This window comes from Carya illinoinensis, chromosome 3 (assembly GCF_018687715.1).
Source record: "Carya illinoinensis cultivar Pawnee chromosome 3, C.illinoinensisPawnee_v1, whole genome shotgun sequence".
Lineage (NCBI taxonomy): Eukaryota > Viridiplantae > Streptophyta > Magnoliopsida > Fagales > Juglandaceae > Carya > Carya illinoinensis.
The window spans coordinates 51,294,713-51,310,654 of record NC_056754.1 but is presented as its reverse complement, the minus strand read 5'-3'; positions in this window follow the sequence as shown (position 1 = coordinate 51,310,654).

Sequence of the window (15,942 nt, the reverse complement as noted above, 5' to 3'; positions counted from 1 at the left end):
GGTGGATACTTTTATTATTATCAGATTCATGCACTCCTACAGTTTTGAAGTGAAAAATATATTCATATTATATGTTCTCCTCAAATCGAGATCAAAACATGTGGGACGTTTTTACTGTACTGTATGCATGCGCACGCGCATGACGCCAAGCTGATCATCAGCTGCGCTATAAGAAGCGGTGATAGCTAGACTGGATGCATGCATGTGTTGATTATTTTACTCCTTTTAACTTAAGTCCCACGTGGGTGGAAAGTGAAGGATGAGCAAATCTTCAAGTATATAAAAATGAGGTTTAGCCTCATGGTTAAGTACACCAATGATATGCTTAGTTAGTAACTTTTGACTCTAGTTAAATTCTTCTGTTATTCATTTTTGTAAAATGGGAAGAGGTGTGAGTTAAACTTTTTCTAGTGGAAAAAGCTTTGTGGGTGTGTTTGGGGTGATGAGAAAAATTATGTGATTGTAATAATTTTTCACATAGTGTATTTTCTTCTCTGGGTCTGGTGGTTTTTCTCCTGTTTAGGAGTTTCCACGTAAAATCTTGTGTTGTTATTATTTCTCTATATTTCTTGTTATGCCTGCAATGGGTAGATCCTAAGAGGGTGAATTTGGAAGATCTAAATCCCCAACAATTGGTATCAAAGCCACTAGGTTCTTTTTGTGGGGTGGAGTTTTGGTGTGGTAGTGTGGATATGTACAGTCTAAGGAGGTTCTGTTTAGGAGATTGGAAATTTTAAGTGTGTCCATTATGACCCTCCAATCTTTCCTGAGAACTGACTTAGTGAAGTACTATTTATCTCTACGGTAAATTCATCAAAACAATGTCAGAAAGTATAGTTTCAAATCCTATTAGATTTGAGGTGGAGAAATTAGTTTACACAAGGCGTTGAAAGACAGATCAACTCCTGAAGTCAGCAGTGATACTAGCGACTGGTGAAACGGCTAGTAGAAGGAGCAGGTTCGGCAAGTGGCTCCAAGTTAGTTAATGAAGATACTGGTATTGATGCTAATGTTGTGTCTCTCTCCATGGAAAAAGAGACATATATATCCTCATGGCATGCCGTTAATTCTCAAAGTTGCCATAATAGAGGATGTGTTAATGTTAGCGGGTCCACAAGTTTGCACACAGACATTGGTTTGGCATTGATGCAAGGTGTGTGGTGGAAATTCATGTTGATGGTTGATGAACTTCCAGAAGAGCCAAACGTAGAAGTTACACCATAATTTTCAGCAATGTTATTTTCGATACGGGCCGAACTGAAATACTTGGAATTGGTTTATTCTGAGTGGGTATACTTTTATGGTGAAGCATGATAGCGAAAGCTATAAAGATCTTTATTGAGATGGAGTTTGGCTGTAGGACCAGTCAAAGTCACAAGGTGGAGATTGTTGACTATTTTGCTCTTTTAACTTAAGTCCCACATGGGTGGGAAGTGAAGGAGGAGCAAATCCTCAAGTATATAAAAATGAGGTTTAGCCTCATGGTTAAGTGCACCAGTCAAATACTTAGCTAGTAACTTTTGACTCTAGTTAAATTCCTCTGTTGTCCATTTTTGTAAAATGGGAAGAAATGTGAGTTAAAGTTTTTCTAGTGGGAAAAGCTTTGTGGGTGTGTTTGGGGTGAGGAGAGAAATTATGTGATTGTAATAATTTTTCACATAATGTATTTTTTTCTATGGGTTTGGTGGTTTTTCTCCTGTTTAGGAGTTTCCACGTAAAATCTTGTGTTGTTATTATTTCTCTATATTTCTTGTTATGCCTGTAAAAGGTAGATCTTAGGGGGTGAATTTAGAAGATCCAAATTCCCAACAACATGGACATGGCAAGTGTCCTGGCCGGCCGCCTGGTATCTCCGCGACGTTAATTGCAGGGAAGAGATAAAAGAACTTCGAAAGAGTTTTTCTGTCATTTGCTTTCTCATTTGGTTGACCAATAAGTAACAGAGATCGCTTGACGAAAAGAAGAGCACCAGGAAAGGGCCGGATTTTTTTTTACTGCTGAACAGATTTACCAAGGGAGGTTAGATACGCTGGCTTTAAACTGTTTGATAAATTGTGTTTTTTTTGGTACTATATACATGACCTTGGTTCTTGCCTCTTGGGGATCAAGTCTCCTCAAATAGAAGAAAGATAGACATGATATTAAAGAGATTTTGGAATATATATTATTCTTTTAATATTATCCAAAATATTATACATATATAGGACACAGATCATGTATCTTAATCTCTCTCTCAACTCAACTCAAGCATGGATAAGAAGTTGGGAGGATTTTTTTAATGGGTTTTGAAGATATTTAATAATTGTGATGGCCAAGATCGATGTCCTTTTAGGATAGTTTTTAAGATAAGTTGATCTTATACTTAACAACCATTAAAACAAATTAAAAAAAAAATCACTTCCTTAATTGATAATTGTTTCCAACTTAGGAGATCATCAATTGTATTTATCTCTATCGATGCAATTATTGGAAGAAAAAAAAAATCAAGGCCTCCTAGCTAGGCTAATCGATATAGAGTCTCGACACATGTATGTGCCATAATTAATCTGGATATATCATCATGATATTAATTTCTTGATCCTAATGATCTCCGATCCTCCTCCTCCTCGAGCAAAAGGGCCATAATCTCATCATTTCGTGGAGAGCTGCGCCATGCTAGCTAATTGCTTGCAATTACAAGCAGGGGACAGGGGAGGTTACATGAGACAGTACTTGTACTAGTAATTTAATCTTATATATCTCATATTTAATTAGTTTTACGTTCAACGTACGACACCTTCCTTAATTTAGAGAAAATTAAACAACATTAATGAGGTGAGTTATTGATCATCATAGTTTTCTTACAACAATAAATCAATAAATTAAGAAGAAGAAGATCAAAGAAATTGTTAATTTGATCGTTTCATAACCCAAACCAATAATTAGTGCATGCATGTGTAGTACGTACATGACAAATCTTGAATCGGTGCGGTTGTTTTACAGACTTTTTTACCATTTTTGTTCATCCGAATTCATTCTCAGCGATGGTGAAGTACTGTACCACATGGTAAAGACTAGAACATGCAATACTTATATATTCCACAATTTAAATGTTTAGACTAGAGAGACACCATAGGCCTCGTTTATTACATGGACAAAAGGGGAAATTAAGGAACTCCTATGAGCAAAATGCATTTTAATGTGAAGATTAATGTGATCATAAGCCATGGTGCTTATGTCTTAATTTTTTTAAAAAATAGATTAATTCTAAATGCAATTCTAAAGTACGTAAATTCCATATATTCATTTTAAAAGGTAGTAGAATTTATAATTAAAAAGTATATTTTTTTTATATATAAGTATTAAATTTATTCACATTTTAAACTAAAAGTACGGAATTTGCATGTTCTAACTACAACTATATATAAAAATCATATCTCGAAAAAATATCTATTAATATCGTGTTTCTATATGTGTGCACGCAGGTACGTGTGTGAAGGTGAGAGAGAGATCACATCAGGTCGCCCTTGTGGCAGCAGCACTACTCTTAATTTCTAAATCCCCTTTTATTGGAGTTTAGAAAACTTAATATTATATGATTATTTTCATGATGTGTAACACATTTTAACTTTACTTGAACAGTATTACGCGGTCCAATAGTCTAAAGCACGACAAAGTATTGGCCGGAAAGGTCAATTACTTCTCCGGAGGAAGAATGATGCATATGTAAACATTATTGAAATATTAATAATATAGAAAAAATCTAGTTATAAATACAATTGTATATTAATATGTGTACCAATCTATTGTGATTGGTCAAAAAATAAATTTTATTAAAAACAGTGCTAATTTAAATTTTAAGTATGAAGGAATCAGTACTGGTACGCAGACTAGTACACGACTTTACTTGTATGTAGCAAAACTCAATAATATATATAGAAAAATTCTATTTATAAGTCTTATATTGTAACAGCCCGCTAGAAATTCAATTGTGAAATTTCTATTAACTTTAGAAATCTCGTGAAAAACCCATAAGTTTTCACGAATCTATTAATCGTATAGGTTTTTGTCTAACTACATAGTTAGTGTTATTATTTACTATGGTATCAGAAGTGTATTTTTGATTATTGGAGATAGTTAGAAGTGTCAAAATGTATTATGGTTTGTGCCATTAGACTCGGAGGGTTATTTAAAGTCTTATGGCGCAATAACATTTTTTCATATTTTCGGACAAAACGTCTGTTCAAAACTGTAGATATTATTGGATAAAAAGAAATATCTTGAGGTAATTTTCATGAATATTATTGGGTAAAAATATTTTGAGTTGATTTTTATAGATATTATTAGATAAAAATATTTTAAGTTGATTTTTGTAGATATTATTGAATAGAATATTATGAGATAATCTTTTATAGATATTTTGGGTAGGAGAAAACCACACTTAACTCTCAACTCCAGCCTTATCACCTCCCTTATCTCGTCCATAAATGTGTCCAGCCAGCACCCATGAACTTATCTTCAATTACTCCTTCTAATAAAAGATTATCAAACACTCTCTCTCGGACAGATTTTAGGAGATCTTTTGCATGCCCATTTCGAAGCTGTTGTAAGTGTTTTATCATAAAGTCTCCTTCATATAAGTTGTTCCTTTTTGAGTCTAGTTTACATGGATATCTTATTTGCCCCATTTGAAGATCATTTGGTCAGTCAAATATTATGTAAACTATAGAAAGGTCATTCTGGGAGATAAACTGGAGAATATGTTATAGTTTGGAGTTTTTGACCAAGCTAATGGATAGATATTGGTCCGAAATTTTTATGGAGTATTGTTAACATTTATATGTGACTATTGGTTGAGGATTTTTGCATGATTAAAGGTTTTGATGAAAGATGTTCTTAGATTTAGAAACTTAGAAACTGGAAGAGGAAAAACAGTTTCTGTTTTGAGAAAGTTTAACTCTTTGGTGGTCTAAACCTATTCTAATGACTTTGATAATTTTATTGGAGGATCCTAAACATCTTATATACATGTTTTATTATTATTTTGAAGATATTTGATGTTAGTTTCAAAGATATGAAATTTTATGCAAAGAGATATTCAAATAAGTCAAAGTGTGGATATTCTTGGCTAAATTTATGTTTTGGTTAATTTCTAACCATATGATCTTGAATTAGAAGCTTATATATGTTTTAGGACATCTTTTTAAACCATGTGATGGTTTGGTTTGAAGATCATATATTTATAAGTCATAGATCAAGAGATTTATCAAAATTAGTTGAGGGAAAAGTTTATGTTTTTGGACTAAGTGTAAAACCAAAAACTCCAAATGTTATTTTGTGATTTTGGTGACTTTAGTTTGATGATTTAAAGCATGGTTGATGTTAGGATGATATTATGAATATGTTAGAAGTAAGATTTGATTTTTGAAATTCTTGGAGATGTTTTGATTTAAGGTCACAACTTGTGATTCAAGTGCTTGGATCTTTTTACAAAAAAGTTTGGTGTTGATTATTAGCTTTCTCTAAATGGATGTTTTAAGTATGGTTTGGAACTTAGGATTGGAAGATGTTTGTTGCAAAATTTTGGTTTAAGCATGAGTTTTGAAGTTGGAAGGAATTGCAACAAAAATAAAGGGAAATGGCCTATGGATGTTTCGACCATAGTGTGTTCTTCATAGTTGTGTTTTGTTTTAAATTTTTCTGAGTTGATATTTAAGTTTAGGACAAGATTTACATGAGGAATGTAAATTTTGGAAACTTTTGGAGTTAGTATGCAAAATCCTTAAGTTATGGGTAAAATGGTCATTTTCTCACATGTAGAGAGTAAAATAAAAATTTTACTCTTTAAGTTAGTATTTTCCATATTTCAAATTATTAGTGATTTAGTTCTAACTTTTAGAATCACTAATTACAGTTCCTCGTGATCGCACTTGAAGTTTTATAAGAAACGCGGAGATCGAGGTAAGTTAGCTTTTAACTTACTAGCAGTCTACTGTATATGTGTGCTAAGTAAAAGAATTACAGTGTATGTATGTATGTTATCATATATGTCATGCCATGCCAAGTTATCATGTAATTGTCTATTATACAAAATTTATTCTGTCATCAATTTTTATCTGTTACACAATATATTCTGTCATGTATTACTATACATTACAAATATGTCATGCTAAATATGTTGTCTGTTATATGTTATGCCATGTTACGAAATGTTACTATCTCAAGTTGGTTATGTATTTCAAATTATGTTCAAGTCACGTTATGTTACGTCAGGGCTTCAGTCCTTTCATATTCCAGTCACGTTTCATATTGAGTATATTCAGTTTATGTAGAATACATGGGGCCACAACAACTGTGGAGTATGTATTTAACTGCATAGTAATGTATAGAATACATGGGGCCACAACAACTGTGGAGTATGTATTTACACATAGAATACATGGGGCCACAATAACTGTGAAGTATGTATTTTTAATGTTAAGTCAAGTTTGTGTAGAATACATGGGGCCACAACAACTGTGGAGTATGTATTTACACGTAGAATACATGGGGCCACAACAACTGTGGAGTATGTATTTTTCATGTTAATACAAGTTTCAGAGCAAGTTCATGCTAAGTCAAGTTTCAGATCAAGTTCATGTCAAGTCAAGTTCAGTTCATGATTCAATTTAAGCTATGTCAATTATACTATGTTGTACGCTAAGTTATGCTTTAATTACTTATAAATTTGATTATGCATTTATGCTTTTACTGTCATACATGCATCATTAGTCTGTATGGAAGTTTTTTTGTTAACTTGCTGAGATTTGTAATCAAATCTCACTGTGGTAGTCCCAACTACCATTCCCCCCGAATGGTAGATCTTGTTACAGGACCTGAAGGAGGATCGGAGCTGACTAACTAGACACAGTCGACTGAACGACGGTGCGTCGTTAATGTTAATATAGTAGTTAAATTACTACTTGTACGATGGAGTTGCATCTCCAGTACTTTTGGATCATAACTATTTCGGAATAGTGCTGTGATCTTAGTTATTCAATGGATCTTTATGTATGAAGTATGTTTTAAGTATTGGGATTTTTTGTGTTTGGTGCATAGTATTGCTAAAGAAAAAAATTATCCGCTGTGAATATTGCATAATGTTAGATGCATGTTAGGATTATTGCATCTTATATGTCATGAACGGGGGCAGGTAACCTTGTGTTGTATGTCTCGACGCTTCAAATGTCCGTCCGATCCCAAACGGAAATTTGGAGGCGTCACATATATACTATACATTATTCTTTTTTTTTTTTTCCTTACCAAATGCATGGTATATGGATGGTAAGTAAAAGAATTCAATTATTTTAAGAAGAAAAAAAATTAAAAATTATATAGTGTGTAGTGTACGAAGCTTATAAATAAAAACTCATATACACGAAGAGATAGACGGAGAGATGGAATAAAATGATTTCTATAATTTTAAAATGTGTAAATCTCACGCATGCTTTTTGAGAAAAATTGCGAGCAAGTTGAAGATCCGCATGAAAAAATTATTTTTTAAGTTTAAGTTTTACACTTTTTGTAACACCCAGGTTTAGTGCAAGGTTGTTTTAAAGAATTTTTAGATTTTTATTATATGTGTGAAAAGCTCATCTGATTTTTCAAATATTTTTTTTTTATATATTTTTTATAGCCTACTGGCTAGGGGTGGGCAGCGGGGCCCCGTTACCTGCTGCCCCGCCCCGTTCGCCCCGTCCCCGCATAGTGCGGGGCGGGGCATCCGCACCGTCAGGGCCGGGGCGGGCCCCCCGACCCGTAAGCTGTAACCCCAGCAGGGGCGGGGGACGGGGACGGACCCCCCCGGTCCGTTTTTCCCCCGCCCCGTTACGTATCATATATAATATATATATAATATATAACCATCTTAGATAAAACCAAATCCGTAACCCAAACAACATAATCCTAACAATCTAGAAACCATAATGTTGCGAAAAACATCACTTACCTTGGGTTGAATCAGTCCAAGTAGGCTACGGCAGAAAGGGGTGAGTGGTGAGTAGTGGCACCATGCGGTGAAACTTGTTGGATCACAGTGGTTTGAATGGAGGGCAAGTAGTGGCTCGGCTTGATGGCAAGATCAAAGCAGTGGGTGAGAAACAGAGAGGGAAACGGACAGAAAGAGAGGCGGGTAGAGAGGACTTACCGGTGGCTTCGTTCGACGTCGTGAGCAACGGTGTGGCAAGTGACGTTCTCGAAGCAGAAGGGCGGGCTGATGAAGAAGGTTCGCGAACTCGCCGTGCTCTGCGACGTGGAACTCGCGAACTCGCCGTGCTCTGCGACTTCGAAACCCATACCCAGAAAGTTTCTCCCGAGTCCCTCCCCTCCCCTCCTCCCTCTGCCACGCCGGACGCACGCCGTCCCTCCTCCCTCTGCCACGCCGTCCCTCCTCTCTCTGCCACGCCGGACGCACGCCCAGAAGGGGGGTGCGGGGGGCCGGACGGACTGCCCCCCACCCCGTACCCCGTCATGCGGGACGGGGTACCCCGCCCCCGCACACCGGAGGCGGGGGATGGGGGGGATTTTCCCCATCCGCCCCATGCGGGGGCGGGGGGCGGGGGGGTGCCTACCCTGCACCGTATGGTGCGGGTAGCACCCCTACTACTGGCCTAAAATCTCTCTTTTAGTAAATTAAGATTTTCTTTATCTTTTTTTTTTAATTAAAAATATTTTATACGCCAAGATGATTTTTGAACAAGTTTGATTATTTTTTAAGTTTGAGTGGAGATCCAAACTTCATGAAAGAGCACATTTGTTTATTTTATAATTTAATCACTTTATTATCAAGTATTGCACAAGTTCACGCACAGTTCCTAATTCCTATAGACTCCACTTCATGCACAACTTCACATCTGTTTACATTGCATACATGTCTCTTTCCCCTAGGGTTTATTTTTGGTTCCCTATTTATACTACGGTTAGATTTTTCCTGCATGAAGAAGCCTCAAGCCACAACCTCCCTTTACGTACAGAGCACCCACCCCCTCATTCTTCCCCATCGTAAGCATCAACAGACCCTCACCACCTTGACTCCCTCCACAAGTGGCCAGCCTCGTTACAGTGAACCCACACCACACCACGGAGACCTCTAAAACTGACCTAGCCACTGGGCATCACAGTTGAGCCTAGCCTATTAGACAGTGTACACAAGGCCCAACTCCCAGCTCCAAAAGCCCATGATCAAGACACCAAAGCCCATGATCAAGCTACAAACTGCCTCCACGTTACAACAAAAATAAATCACCCAGACACATTGCATAAAAGAGAAAAGGGATGATTACATTTGTATCCCTTACCTTTTATTTCATTCTTTGTAAATATTTTTAGATAAATGAGTTGTATTCCATTTTAGGAAAAGGACATTCTGCTAGGTTGTTAGGGAAAATCGTGTATATGAGGACTTGCTGTACATTATTTTTATTTTCATTTCAGAAAATGATAGAGCACTAAGCCTTTTCAGCCTCTGCTGTGCACTTGTTCTCTGCACGTTAGTGCCTTCTTCTTCTATTTTCCTTCACTGCTCTCTGCACGTCAGTGCCTTCTTCCTCTACTTTTCATTTACTTACATGGTATCAGTCGCCTGAGAGCACATTTACATGGCCAACTCCCCTGAGCACTCTGATGATACTACCTCCCACCACTCTGATACTCACTCAGTTCACTCAAACGAAAACAAAAACACCTTTCATGCCAACAATATGGCTCATTTCTTGAATCTCAGTGACCATGGCAACCCTTTCCGCCTTGACAATGGCGATAACCCTGCGGTCATTCTTGTGACTGTCCTGCTCACCGCTGACAACTACACCACCTGGTCGCGTGCCATGTGTCGCGGTCTTCGTGCCAAAAATAAGGTGGGTTTCATCACCGGTGATATCCCACGACCCCACGACCCAGCTGACCCCTTGCTTGCCCTTTGGGAATGTTGTAACGACATGGTCGTTTCCTGGATACAAAATTCTATCAGTTCTTCAATTAAATCAAGTGTTGTGTTCGTTGATGATGCACGGGATATATGGCTCGATCTCCAGCACCGCTTCTCTCAACAGAACGGACCACGCATATTTCAACTCAAGAAGACTCTTGCTAGCCTCCTCCAAGAACAAGAATCTGTAAGTGTTTACTATAGTAAACTCAAAACATTATGGGATGAGCTATCCCTTTATGATCCTATTCCCGTTTACAATTGTGGTACAATGTCAACTCTTTTGGATCGTTATCAACGTGATTGTGTTTTCCAATTCTTAATGGGTTTGCATGATAGTTATTCTAATGTACGTGACCAAATCATGTTATTAAATCCCATACCCCCTGTTACTAAGGTTTTTTCACTGATACAACAACAAGAAAAACAGCATCAACTTACCCACCATGCTCCATCCTCTGACTCAATGGCCCTCGCCATTAAGAAGCCCTTTTACCCTAAAAAATTCCCACCCCAACCACGGCCTAACCAGAAAAGAGAAAGGCCATTTTGCACTCACTGCAAAACTACCGATCATACACTTGAAACTTGTTTTAAAGTTGGCAATGCTGAAGCACCTCTGTGTGCTCACTGCCATTTGTTTGGTCACACAACCGACAAATGCTACAAATTACATGGCTACCCCCAAGGCCACAAACTTTTCAACAAACCTTCCACCAATGCTGTTTTTTCTGCCCAATCCTCCATATCCCCTTTCCCACAGCATGAGGAAACCAGTGAGGACAAAGTGGGTTTCACTAAGGCACAATTTCAGCAACTAATGGCTTTGCTTCAACCAAGGAAGTCTTCCATTGCTGCTCAGCATTCGGCTAACCAGATTCAGTCCAAGTTACCTCCTACTTCCAACTTCTCTGGTATATCTTTTTCCCTCTCTACATACACACACAATGCACTGCCATCCAAGACTTTCCCTTGGATAATAGACACGGGTGCAACAGACCACATGGTTTGTTGCCCCTCCTTGCTCACTTATGCCACAACACTTGTTTCCCAATCTGTGAAATTACCTAATGGAACCGAAGTTCCTGTCTCACACATTGGCCAGGTTCAGGTCACAGATTCCATTTGCCTCACTGAGGTGTTATGCATTCCTTCCTTCACTTTTAATCTTCTTTTAACAAAGAAACTTGCCTCTTCTCACACTTGCTGCCTCATTTTCTTTTCTGATTTCTGCTTTATTCAGGACCTTCTCTCTTGGACAACGATTGGGAAGGGTGAAGTAAGGGATGGCCTCTACCACTTGCTCCAAACTCAAGTCTCTCCTTCAAGTCTAGCCACCACACTTTCACAGTTTTCCAACAGCCCTTCTACTATTTCAGCTTCTGTTCTGAACAATGTTGGTGTTCATGACCTTTGGCATTGTTGCCTAGGTCATTTATCTTCTCCTTGTCTTAGTTTGATTACTGATCCTATTGTAAAGAACAGTGCCTCTTCTCTTAATACTAAGCCTTGTTACATTTGTCCAATGGCTAAAATGCATCGTCTTCCTTTCCTTACCAGTCAACATAAAACATCTCATGCTTTTGAGATAATACATTGTGATTTATGGGGATCTTGCTCAACAATTGCATATGATGGATCGTTTGATCCCCGTGGTCACATATGTATTTTTCTTGGCTATCCATTTGGTATTAAGGGTTACAAACTCCTTGACCTTGAAACCAAAACTACCTTCATTTATAGAGATGTTGTGTTTCATGAATCAATCTTCCCTTTCCATTCATTATCCTCACTCACTTCCTCCACCAATGACCCCTCAAATCTGGTTTTTACTAAGCCTCTATCTGACTGTCTAGATTTTCCAGCTTCACATTCTACCTCTAACCTCACACCTCATGCAAATCATGATGCCCCTTCATCTTCCATTTTACAATTGGATTCCCCCTCCCACCAAGACCCCCATATTCCTATTTCTCCAATTTCTGGTTCCACTCCTCTTCTTCGCAGGTCCACTAGACTAAGGACAGCACCTCAATACTTGCAAGATTTTCACTGCAAGCAGGCCTCCCTCCACGAGCCAGCCCAATCATTGTTTAATTCCTACATAAACATAACTGGTACATCTCATCCTCTAGCTCACTATATCTCTTATTAGAAATTTAGTTCTTCTTTTAGAGCTTTTTCAACCTCCATTTCTACTATTTCTGAACCAGCCACTTATAAACAAGCACTAAAACACCCTGGTTGGTGCCAAGCTATGGAAGCTGAATTACATGCCTTAGAACAAAACCAAACTTGGCTTCTCACTGATTTACCCCCTGGAAAACAAGCCATTGATTGCAAGTATGTATACAAAATTAAATTCAACTCTGATGGGTCGGTTGAAAGGCTAAAAGCAAGACTTGTTGCCAAAGGTTTTACACAACTAGAAGGCATAGATTACACAGAAAATTTTTCTTCCGTTGCCAAATTGGTAACTGTCCGGGTTCTACTTTCTGTGGCAGCAATACAAGGCTGGTCATTACATCAATTTGATGTACACAATGCTTTTCTCCATGGGGATTTAGATGAGGAGATTTACATGAGAAAACCCCCGGGTTACACTAAAGGTCAACCTCATCAAGTTTGTAAACTTGTTAAAAGCCTTTATGGCCTTAAACAGGCTTCAAGGCAATGGCACTCCAAGTTTTCATCTTCTCTCATTGCTTTTGGGTTCAAGCAATCTCGGGTTGACTATAGTCTCTTCACTAAAGCAGATGGTACCTCTTTCACTACCTTATTAGTGTATGTTGATGACATTGTTGTGGCTGGAAACTGTTCAAATTCCATTACATCTCTGAAAAATTTTCTGCACACCCAATTTAAGATAAAAGATCTTGGTTGCTTATGCTACTTTCTTGATTTAGAAGTTGCACAATCCTCTAAAGGAATACATTTATGTCAAAGAAAGTATGCATTGGACATACTTTCAGATTCGGGTTCTCTTGGATGTAAGCCACTCAAACTGCCCCTTGAACAAAACTTGAAGCTGAGTAAGGATTCTGGGCAGCCCCTTTCAGATCCCAGTTCATATCGTAGACTTGTTGGACGTTTGTTGTATCTCACAATCACAAGACCCGATATAAGCTTCACTGTCCAGCTTTCGAGCCAATTTATGGATCACCCCACATCTGTACACCTGTCCACAACTCACAAGCTCCTTCGATATCTCAAGATAGCTCCTGGTCAGGGAATACTACTGCCCTCCACATCTCAGTTACAACTTAGAGCATATTGTGATTCAGATTGGGCTTCATGCCCCAACACACGTCGATCCGTCATGGGTTATTGTGTTTTTCTTGGAAACTCTCTTATTTCTTAGAAAACCAAGAAACAAACAGGGGTCGCCTGCTCTTCCGCTGAAGCTGAATATCGTTCGATGGCTTCCACTTGTTCTGAACTTACTTGGATCAGATTTTTACTAACTGATTTGCAGGTCTCACATCCACAAGGTGCCTTGCTCTATTGTGACAATCAAGCAGCTTTACATATCGCCGCCAATCCAGTATTTCACGAAGAACAAAACATATAGAGCTGGATTGTCATCTCATCCGAGACAAGATTCAAGAGGGCAGCATAATCACCTCTCATGTTCCCTCACAAGCTCAATTGGCAGACATCTTCACCAAAGCTTTACCAGCCCATATCCTTCAGCTGCACTTGTCCAAGATGGGAGTAGTCAATCTCTACTCTCCATCTTGCGGGGGGCTATTAGACAGTGTACACAAGGCCCAACTCCCAGCTCCAAAAGCCCATGATCAAGACACCAAAGCCCATGATCAAGCTACAAACTGCCTCCACGTTTCAACAAAAATAAATCACCCAGACACATTACATAAAAGAGAAAAGGGATGATTACATTTGTATCCCTTACCTTTTATTTCATTCTTTGTAAATACTTTTAGATAAATGAGTTGTATTCCATTTTAGGAAAAGGACATTCTGTTAGGTTGTTAGGGAAAATCGTGTATATGAGAACCTGCTGTACATTTTTTTTTTTTTTATTTCAGAAAATGACAGAGCACTAAGCCTTTTCAGCCTCTGCTGTGCACTTGTTCTCTGCACGTCATTGCCTTCTTCTTCTATTTTCCTTCACTGCTCTCTGCACGTCAGTGCCTTCTTCCTCTACTTTTCATTTACTTACATAGCCGTCCCGTGGTGTTGCTCCATTAGAACCAACTCGGGTGCGGCCTCTCCCTTGTGGAACGCAACCAGGCTTCATCCTTCGCACGAAAAACCTACTCAAACCATACCACCGCCAAAGCCTAGCCGTGGACCTCGTGTAGCTGCCCTTAGATATCACCAAAAAGGGTGACATCTGTTTTTGCTCCCCAAAAATAGAGTTTTTACCAAGAGAAAGCAAGTTGTGTTCCCTCCTTGAGCAGCCATCGTTTCTCGTCGGAAACCACCTAGGCAACCATGGAAGCCACCCAAATCATTGCCACCATGTGCCGTGTACCCCAGTCCAGCCATTGCCTCCACGTAGCCCACTAATTAGCCATCCAGAGCTGCCCTCATCTCCTCCACTTCGCAGCTATCCTCGTGGTAAGCCTCCCTCGCACGACTAACTGTTTATCCCCACAAACAAGCTTTGGTTGTGTGTTTTACGTTAGTCCTTTACATGTGGTAAGGAGGATTAGTTCTCCAAAATTACAATTTTGTCCTCAATTTTAAAACATAGTATTTTAAGGATTTATTTTTGTGGGTTTCTTTTTACTTGGTTTTGTTTTATATATTTTTTTAGTGTGTTACGTTAAGTGATTTTAAAGTAAAATATTTTTGGATTGAATTTGAGTTCTAAATTATTTTGACTCAGGTGATCTTTTTTATTTTTTTATTTCAACGACTTTTCATTTTTAAATGGGTTAGGTTTTGATTTTTCTTAAATAAATTTGTGAATAAGTGGGAATTAGGTTAAGTAAAAATTACGTGGATAATTGATGGTTTAGGAAAATGATAGTATTTTAGGAATTTTGAGAATTTTAGATTTTGAGGATTTTAGAATAGGTTAATTTAGCATTCGGGTTTAAATATCAAAATATGCATTTGACCAGAAGTTTATGAGAGTTACATGATTATTTTATAGATGACAATTCATTTTTGTTCGGTTATGTGGAAGAAACCTAAAAAGCTAAGAGTCTATGTAAGCAGAGTTCTTAAACTAGATTTTGCATAAAAATAAAATGGGCTAAGGTTATTTTTGAAAAATATGCATGTTTTGTTATAAAAAGAAATTTGAACTGCCTCAGTTTTTTGTTTTGCATTACTCATGAGATTCTGTTTAAGAATAAAGTATTTTATGGCATGACTGGTGTATATATGAGCTATTTTGGCATTTTATTTCTGAATTATGCAAATGAGAGTAAATATGAAATTTTGTGCATAAATTATGTCTTTGTGATATGATTCTATTATGTTTTGAAGATATTCTGTATTCTGATATGATATAATGTGATTTTTGAAAACCTCTAGCATAACATTATGTTTTTGTTTCGTTCTGACCTTACCACAGGTGTAAAACTATGGCCTCTGTTTGGGTTGGTACTTACTTTTTTATTTTCGGTGCAACCACTTAGGAAGCAAAGTGGTTTTTTGCATGGTTTTTGCTGTGTGTACACTTGGGGCTCTGAGAATAATAAGAGGAAGATTTACATTCTTTTTTTGCTTGGTTGGCTGCTGGGGTTTGCACAATCCTACCACGAGAGTTAAACATAGAATTATGTTTTGATATGATGTTTCAGTTATGTTGTGCCAAAAGAACTTTGAATGAGAATATTTTCTGAAATTTTCGTTTTAATATTTTTGATAACATGTTTTGATTCTGTCTTCTTAAAGTAAAACTATTTTGTTCTACATTCTAAACTCTATAAATGCTTATGTTACATACTAGTATATGTTTTATATTCATTGAGTTGTTGATAACTCACCACTTATCTCTACAATATTTGTCAGATGATTTT